The sequence below is a fragment of the Arachis duranensis genome, chromosome 3, assembly GCF_000817695.3.
Source record: "Arachis duranensis cultivar V14167 chromosome 3, aradu.V14167.gnm2.J7QH, whole genome shotgun sequence".
In the NCBI taxonomy this organism is placed as follows: Eukaryota; Viridiplantae; Streptophyta; class Magnoliopsida; order Fabales; family Fabaceae; genus Arachis; species Arachis duranensis.
Window position 1 is genome coordinate 116,161,588 of NC_029774.3, and position 8,477 is coordinate 116,170,064.

The 8,477-nt window shown below is 30.3% G+C and overlaps 1 long non-coding RNA gene across 1 annotated transcript in view; it reads left to right on the forward strand.

The window, feature by feature from the left end:
* The window catches only part of LOC127745793 (uncharacterized), an 8,476-nt gene extending 7,678 nt beyond the window's left edge, over positions 1 to 798 (forward strand). Inside the window, exon 2 of the long non-coding RNA XR_008007357.1 lies at positions 433 to 798. This is a non-coding gene — a long non-coding RNA (uncharacterized LOC127745793). The remainder of the gene's footprint in view (positions 1 to 432) is intronic.
* The last annotated feature ends 7,679 nt before the right edge of the window (positions 799 to 8,477 follow it).

Consider the following 8,477-nt stretch of genomic DNA (forward strand, 5'->3'; position numbering starts at 1 on the left):
ACAGATGAGCCTCATCAGCCATAGGACAGGCATGCATCATATGCATATTACTTGAATTACTTGCTTGTGTATTAACTGGGTGTGCCTAAATGTACTTGCTATGTTAAATGTATATTTGTTATCTGCAGTACTTGTAACCTTCTTGTGCTTGCCTTTGTTTGTTTAGTTGTCTGTGAAAATGCATGATGGAGTTGGAGGTAAGGAGGAATGGCAGAATCGGTTTTAGATTTAAGGTTAAGTTAAGTTAGGTTTAAATATCCTTAGTAAACCACCTTTTATGGCTTCTGTTTAATACTTTAAGCTCTATAATCTGAGTGTCGGCGTTCTAGGATTGCCTCTGGCATTCCCAGGACCTTATATATTATGTGTGTGGCACCTTTACCATACTGAGAACCTCCGGTTCTCATTCCATACTATGTTATTATTTTTCAGATGTAGGTCGAGAGGCATCTTGTTAGGCGTCTGGACTCTTGAAGCGGAGTGGTTATTGGGTTATTTTGTTATGCTATGATGTATATATATGTACTTAGCTTTCTCTCCACATAACTTATTCTTTTTGATCCTCCTAGAGGTGTATGGAGAGGCAGGATTTTGTTTATGTACATTTGAGTTTTGGATATGTATATATATGTATATATGTGTGTATATTCTCCGGCCAGTCTTGACTTCGCAGGCTGAGTCAGGAGCTCGTTATTTTGTATCTTTGACTCTCTATTCCTGTTTTGGGTTACTTGACACTTGATAGCTGTAGCTTTCTTTGCACGCAAGTTAACTCATTTCTCGAGCGTTGCGCTTTTATATTCGCGATTTTTTTATTTCCTCTATTCTTCAAGGCTCCTAGCATATTATAATTCTTCTGCTATTATGTGTACTCATTTTATTTTAGAGGTCGTAATACCACACCACCTCTGTTTTACGACTTAAGCGTAAAGCTTAATGTGGTAGGGTGTTACATTCTTGTTGTTCACATGTTGTATTTTTTTATTTAATTATGAAATTGTTCTTGTTGTGTTTATTCAGTATTGTGTTTATTTAATTATTCAGTGTTGTGTTTAGCTTGATCAGATTTGGCCTAGTGCATCTGTGCGTGTAGGAAGTGAGCTATTATTTTGTTGTCAGAGTTTTCCTTTTTCTTTTGTCCTAACTCTAAAGATGATCTTGAATTTCAAATTTATTATTAAGTTACTGGATAAGTAATCAGCATATATTATATATTGTTATAATTGTGAGATGATCGATTTTGTTGTCATCACATGTCAAATCTGTCTTATGAAACTTTATAGTATGATTCTGTAAAAATATGAGAAGAATCAAATTCTTTGATTCATCTTATTCGTATTTCCATTCTCATTTATGTTTCTGTCAACCATCCCACTTTGACTGCTTTGCACCAAGTGATAAAGAGCTTTTGTTTGAGGGAGGGGGATGATTTACATTATTTGTTTACCTGAAAAGACTTTGATATTGCAAACATGTTGACTTGTGTGTTTCTTAGCTTTCTTTTCCTTTATTAAGTGTGCACTATGAAGCTTTGCATCTTGTCCCTATATTATGCTGCTTTATGATAAATAATTGTTACTGAGAATAACATGTTATTTTTCTTTTGATAGTTTGTAATATTATCTTTCACATCTTTTCCCTAATTTATCTACATATTTTTAACTTTGAATAAAGTCTAGTATATATATTTTGTTTTGCATGAAAAACTCAGTACAAGAGAAAAGTTGGCTAGACTTGACATTATTTTGGAAGAGTTCTCAAATTGTGTTTTGTGTGGAGATGTCATAAAAACTGTCCACTGTCTCTTTTTTCAGATGCAAAATTTTATAAGAGTATTTTGGGAGTAGCGTTGAAGGAGAAAAATCTGGTGTGGCTATGGTTAGGAAATGCTTTGTCATGTTTTGAAACATGGCTAGAACTAAAAATGCCAAGTAACGTAAAAGAGATATGGTGCTTTGTCTTTTATGCTATAATTTGGTGTTTGGACATGAATCTCACTTTCTTTGTATGGAACTTTGTGAGTGTAAAAGCATGAAAAGCATTATTAGAGTTTACATTATGTTATTTTGCATGTTTAATCTTGTGTTCATGGTGTCATGGAGCAGAGTTTTTGTAATGTTATAATTGGATTTATCTATTTTTTTGGGGGGAAATATATTGGACTGGATTTCTTGAGGGATAAATTATTACAATATGCGGTATATGGGAGTTTATAGGGAGGGGAGTTAAAGGATAGAATATAAGCTTGATACTATATTGAATTTTCTATTGGTGCAACATAGATTGAGATTGGGGAAGTACAAATGAGATTTGCATTCTTTGCAAAAGGAAGGGAATAACTTGCAGGCTGTGTGGAGCCCTGAAGGCAAATTAATCACCATTCCTGTAAGTTAGTGGAAAAAACTTAGTGAAAAAATTATAATTAGTGTTATATCTTTTTTCTAACTTTTTTGTTTCGGTTTTTCTTATTTACAAGAGTGTTGAAATGGTGACCATATGCTACCTTGAGGGCTCAAGAATGTTTTGATGCATAGAGACACTAATCTATGTTAGAACTTTTATGTTTTGGTTGAACTTTTATGTTAAAACTTTTATATTTTGGTTGAACTAATCAATGTACTCACTAGCTAATGTTATTTTGTTTCAAGACAATTTTAGCTAAAAGGATCTTGTTTGACTTATGTATGTTTTTGCATATTATATGCATGTAAACTTGTTTATTAAAATCGTTAATATATTAGTTAATTTAAAAAATAATTTAGTAAATTATGCATGTAATTTGTAATAAAAAAAGTTACAAAATAATTAATTTGCTTTCGTAATTAAAGAAAAAATGTTACAAAATCATGTTATATTTTGTAACAAAATTTTTTGATAGGAAAAAAATTGACTGTCACGAAAAATGCCTTCAAAATCAAAATTTGTTATCACTTTTGTAACGTTTCTGGTTTTTTGTATCAGAAAAAATTGTTACAAAATATGGTATTGAATTGTAACAGTTCCATTTTTCGTTACAAAAATTTTTCGTAACGGGACTTACTGCAATGGACCCTTTTTTCGTTACAAAAAACTTTTGTTTCAAAATTTTGACGTTTTGTCGGTACCCTGGGAATTCTGGATCCTCTCCCTCTAATCCGACTACCCTGGTGATTTCACAAGTTGCAGATGCATCAGAATAGCCGTTCATCATGGTGCCTAACCCAAACTATGTCCCTGCGTCTATGGCGACGATGTCGCCTCCATCTGCTCAGTAGCCCACTATCTCAGCAATGCGATCTCCAGTGATAGACACCACGACGCCAGAATTCTCTCATGCAAGCCAGCCAGTTGAAGTCCTTTCACTACCTCCTATCGTACTGATGATGATTTTGCCTGATGGCGGAACGATGTAAGTAATGCTTTAAGTCTTTTATATGCTGAAAGTGTTTAATAATTCATGATTAGTGATTCTTGATTATTGATTCTAGCTATAGTAGATTTAGTGTTGTAGGTTTGAACTACTGAAAGTGTTTGATATATCATGATTAGTGATTTTTTATTATTGATTCTAGTTTTAGTGGATTTAGTATTGTATGTTTGAACTGCTAAAAGTGTTTGATATATCCTGATTATTGATTCTAGTTTTAGTGGATTTAGTAGATTTATGGATGTTGCTTCTTGATCATTCACTGTTGTTCATTGATTGTTGACAATTGGTGTTGTTAAAGTTAATTGTTGATGGATAGAGTTTGTGGCACATTCTAGTTATAGATGAAACTCTGCCGAAATTTCTAAAAAAATCTTTATATATTATGATTATTTGTTTCTGAAGTTTTAATTTATATTACCATATTCGTTTGTTTGTGAATTGTTGATAGGTTTGCGCTAAGCAACAACGTATGTACTCAAGAGATGACCAACATCATCAAGCTGATGTATGACCATCCATAGCCGAGCTACAAGAAAATACCCTTTGAGACCAGAGAGCGATGGTTTCAAAAGTGTACAGTAAAAACTTAATATAGTAAAACCTTGTTAGCTAATTTGTATCTCCTATTTTGTTTAATATGCTAATGGCTCTTCTACTTCAGTCGTGGATCCCAATGCGGTTTGGTGCGAGATCGCCTTGGCACCGTACAAGAACTGCATATATAGGTTGGGATCATTTTTCACCAGTAGCCTCCGTACCTCCACATCTGCCTCTGCCACCAGTCGAGGCATCGATCTCGAAGAAGGCATTGATTTGAGGTTGCAGGTGCAGGAGCTCACCCGGAGCCTTCATGAATAGGCTCAGGAGCTAAACGAGACCGGAACAGGAATCAAGAGATCCTCACACGCGTGATGGATATGGATGAGCTCAGGCTAGAGTGGAAGGAGCAGCTGGAGCGGCTTTAGCGGATGGAGTAGCAGATGACGGTGTACCATGCTCAGATGCGCACCAGTGGCAGCAGTGTCACTTGTGGGACACAGACATTATTGCATTCTTCGCCGTCTCGGTAAGACCACGAGAATGATGACGACAACTACCAAGATCTTTAGTGATTAGGGCTTTGTTTTACTTTTTTATTGTATTTAATTTATTTGACTTTTAATTTATTTGAACATTTGATATTTAGTATTACATGATTGGTTTCTATTATTTATAATTTGACCTCTAATTTTGTGAAAAATAAATTTAAATAAAAAATAAAATTCAAAATAAAAAATTCAAAAAAATTGTTTCATAATATTTTTAAAAATTAATATCACTGTCGGATTTACCAAGGACATAATCCGATGGTAATAGTGCAAAAAATGGAATATTGTGACGCCAACGTTACCGTCGAAAAAAATCATCGGTAACCAAATGATTTTTTGGGTAGGTAATTAATCCGTCGCCGAATTTGACGGTAACTACTGTAAGAAAAAATCCAACGGTAATTGGTTACAAATGAGATTTACATTGTCGGATTCCTTTTGACGGTAAATCTGTCGATAACTAACTTACTGTCAGATTTTATTCATTTTTCCGACGATAATTCTGACGGCACTCAACATTTTTCTTGTAGTGAGAGATAGAACAAAACACAAAGAGAGAAATAGAGAAAACAAGAGCATGATGGAGAAGAAAAGCATCGTTGTTGCTGCTGCTGAAGTAGCCAGTTGTGTATAGTTGTCGCCGTTGCTGCTGCTGAAGGCCACCGCCGTGCTCCATCTTAACCCTGTTTGTCATTTGTCATCTTTCCTATATTCATTGAAGTTGCTGCAACTGCAGATTGGGATGGTGGTTGTCGACACTGACAAAATGGGATGGAGTCGCTGTCGAAAGAAAATGTCAGCGAACAGCTACACTCTTCCTTGCCGGCAACGCCTTTTCCTTCCTCTTCTTCTCTTCTTTTTCCTCTTCATTCTCCACCTCTCCGTCTATTCTTGTCTTTTTTTTCTTACTCTCTCTCCCTCTCTATTTATGCATTTGTATTTGTAGGGTTTAAGAATATTTTGGTCCAAAAATTAGACAAAGGATTATTTTAAAATAAAATTTAACGATAAAAATAGTTTTAAATGTAAAAATACTTTAGAGATGATTTTGATTTTTATTTAAGATTTTAAAGATGAAAAAATATTTAACAAGAAAAACTTAAGAAAAAATTACAAAATTTATTGAAAAAAATATAAAAATTTTACCACTATAAACATAGAAATTTATGAAGGTAAATACAACTTTTTAAAAAATAAAAAAATAAAATACACAAATTTATTAACAACAAATACAAAAGTGTTTTGAAAGTGAACACAATTTATTGAAGAAAAACAAATAATAAAAAAACACAATTTCTGTGTATTATGCAACTAAATTTTTTTTGTTTTTCAATTTTCAACAAAAATTTAAGGATTTTTTAGGATGTTATTCAACTAAAAAATTGCATGATTCAAAATAATTAATATGTTATGTGATGTAAATTTCTAAACTTTTTTGAGTTAGTAGGCAAATTCGTTCTTGAAAGATCACACATTTTTTAAATTAGTCTTCAAATGATTTTTTTAGTCATATTAGTCCCTGAAAGATAAAACGTAAGTCAAATTGGTCCTTTCGTCAGTTAGATAATGACGTAGCATGTTAATGCCACGTGTCACAAGATGATTGGTTGACGGTCAGGTTCGTAACACTTAGCACGCTACGTGACACTTGGCATGAAAAAAAGTTATTTATAATCAAAATAGTCCTTAAAATTTTAAAATTAATTATATTAGTCCTTATATAATTTTTTTTCATAATATTAAATTTAAAATATTTTTTAATACTATTAATTTTAATAAAAATATAATTGACAAACAAAAAATTAGTAATTGTATCTTTTCTTTTTAAAAATTCTTTTAATAGAATTATCTCTCTCCTTTAATTTTTTTCAAAATCTCTCTTATTTTTTGCTATTCTAAAACCTTTCTCTTATATTATTACATTTTGCTAGAATATATATAGGCTCAAAATTGAAATGTATATATTTATTAATCTAAACAAAGTTATATGTTCAAAATCAAAATTTATGTATGTTAACCTAAATAAAGTTATACTACTATTTTTTTCTACTATATCTTATTTTTTTTTCATTACGATATTATTTACATATAGAATCCAATGTGATAGTGATACTTAGAGTCAAAATTTAAGAAGATCTACAGATTTTGCTCCAATTCCAAACTTTACCAAATATTAAAAATTTGTTGTTTAATTATTATTATTACTATATATGCTAAACAAATTGCTTCTTAAGCGTAATACATGCAAAGATCATAATAATTTTGTGTGTGTTTCACTCTTTCATATGTTTGAGATGGATTATACAATTTTTCTTTTTATTTCACAAATCAATGAGGTAAAATGAAATAGAAAACATTATACCTATGCATAGCATAGGTTACTCCACACTAGTACATTATATAAATAGATATGCTTCGTATTAAAATAAAATTTCTTGTGTTATAAATAAAATATTTAAAAAACTATATTAGAATATTAAAATAAATATAGTTGTTATTTTAAATATTTTAATTTTTCAGATCTTAGTAAATAAATATAGTAGTTATTTAAAAAAATATATTAGAATATTAAGATTCAAAAAGTGACTCCACAAATCAATTTTTTAATTATTGAATTCTACCATATAAATTAAACAATAATAAAAATTATCATTTTAAAAATTTTTAAAGATTTAAATTTTAAAATAACTACTATATTATTTAGTAAAATTTAAAATATTAAAATTTTAAATATATAATCAACAATAATTTGATAAACTCATTTGAATAAAAAAAATTCACTATAAAAAATTACAATTTGAAAATATAAAATTTTAAATACAAATGACAAAATAACCTTATAATAATTTAATTATTTTTATTATTTTATGTAAAGAGAATTTTATTTATTAAGGTTTAAAAAATAATATTAAAACTAATAGCATCAAAAAATATTTTAAATTTAACATTATGAAAAAATAAAAAAAATTATATAAGGATTAATTTGACTAATTTTTAAAATTTTAGGGATGAAAATAACTTACGTTTGAACTTTCAAGAACTATTTTGATTATAAATAACTTTTTTACATGTCAAGTGATACGTGGCGTGCTAGGTGTCACTGACATGACACGTCAACTAATAAGCTTGTGATACGTGGCATTAACCTACCACGTCATCCTGCCACGTGACACTTAACGTGATACATCATCATCTAACTGACGGAATGACTAATTTGACTTACATTATGAGTAAAAAATTATTTGAGGACCAATTTAAAGAATGAGTGATTTTTCAGGAAAGAATTTGTCTATTAACCCAAATTATTCAACTAAAAGATTTACTCAATTCAAAATAATTTGTATTATAGAATTAAAACTTTTGTATTTTTAAACTAATAATTTTTGTGTATTTCTCAAATTTCACCCTCTAAAGAAAAGGAAAAATTAAGTAAAAAAAAAAAAGAAAAATTGAAAATGCAAACAAAGTAAAAAATTTTAAAAAATACACCAACAATCATTAACAGGAAAAAGGAAAAAAAAAGAAAAAAAGTGTAATTTATGTTTTTTGGATTTAAATATTAATTAAAGACTAATAACTTACTTTTTTATACTTCAACCTATATTTTATAGGAGTAGATTATTTGATAGAGTTTTTTTAATTTTTCAACCTATATTTTATAGGAGTAGATTATTTGATAGAGTTTTTTTAATTTTGATATTGGGATAGGAGTGGTATATAGCGCGTTTATTGGAATACAGGGTGTATCACTTAGGTGTGTCGACAGCGCTGATTAATAAATCGGACAATCCAATGGGAGGGAGAATAATCGGACAGTCCGATTTCAGACATCACAAATACACAAATCGAACCACAGGTACATAAATCGGACCGTTCGATTTGTACACTGCATGCTATACGTTAAACATGCACTACTCCCCAACCCCTGTTTGTATCTCTATATTAAACAAATTAGACCATTCCTTTCACTCGTACCTCAC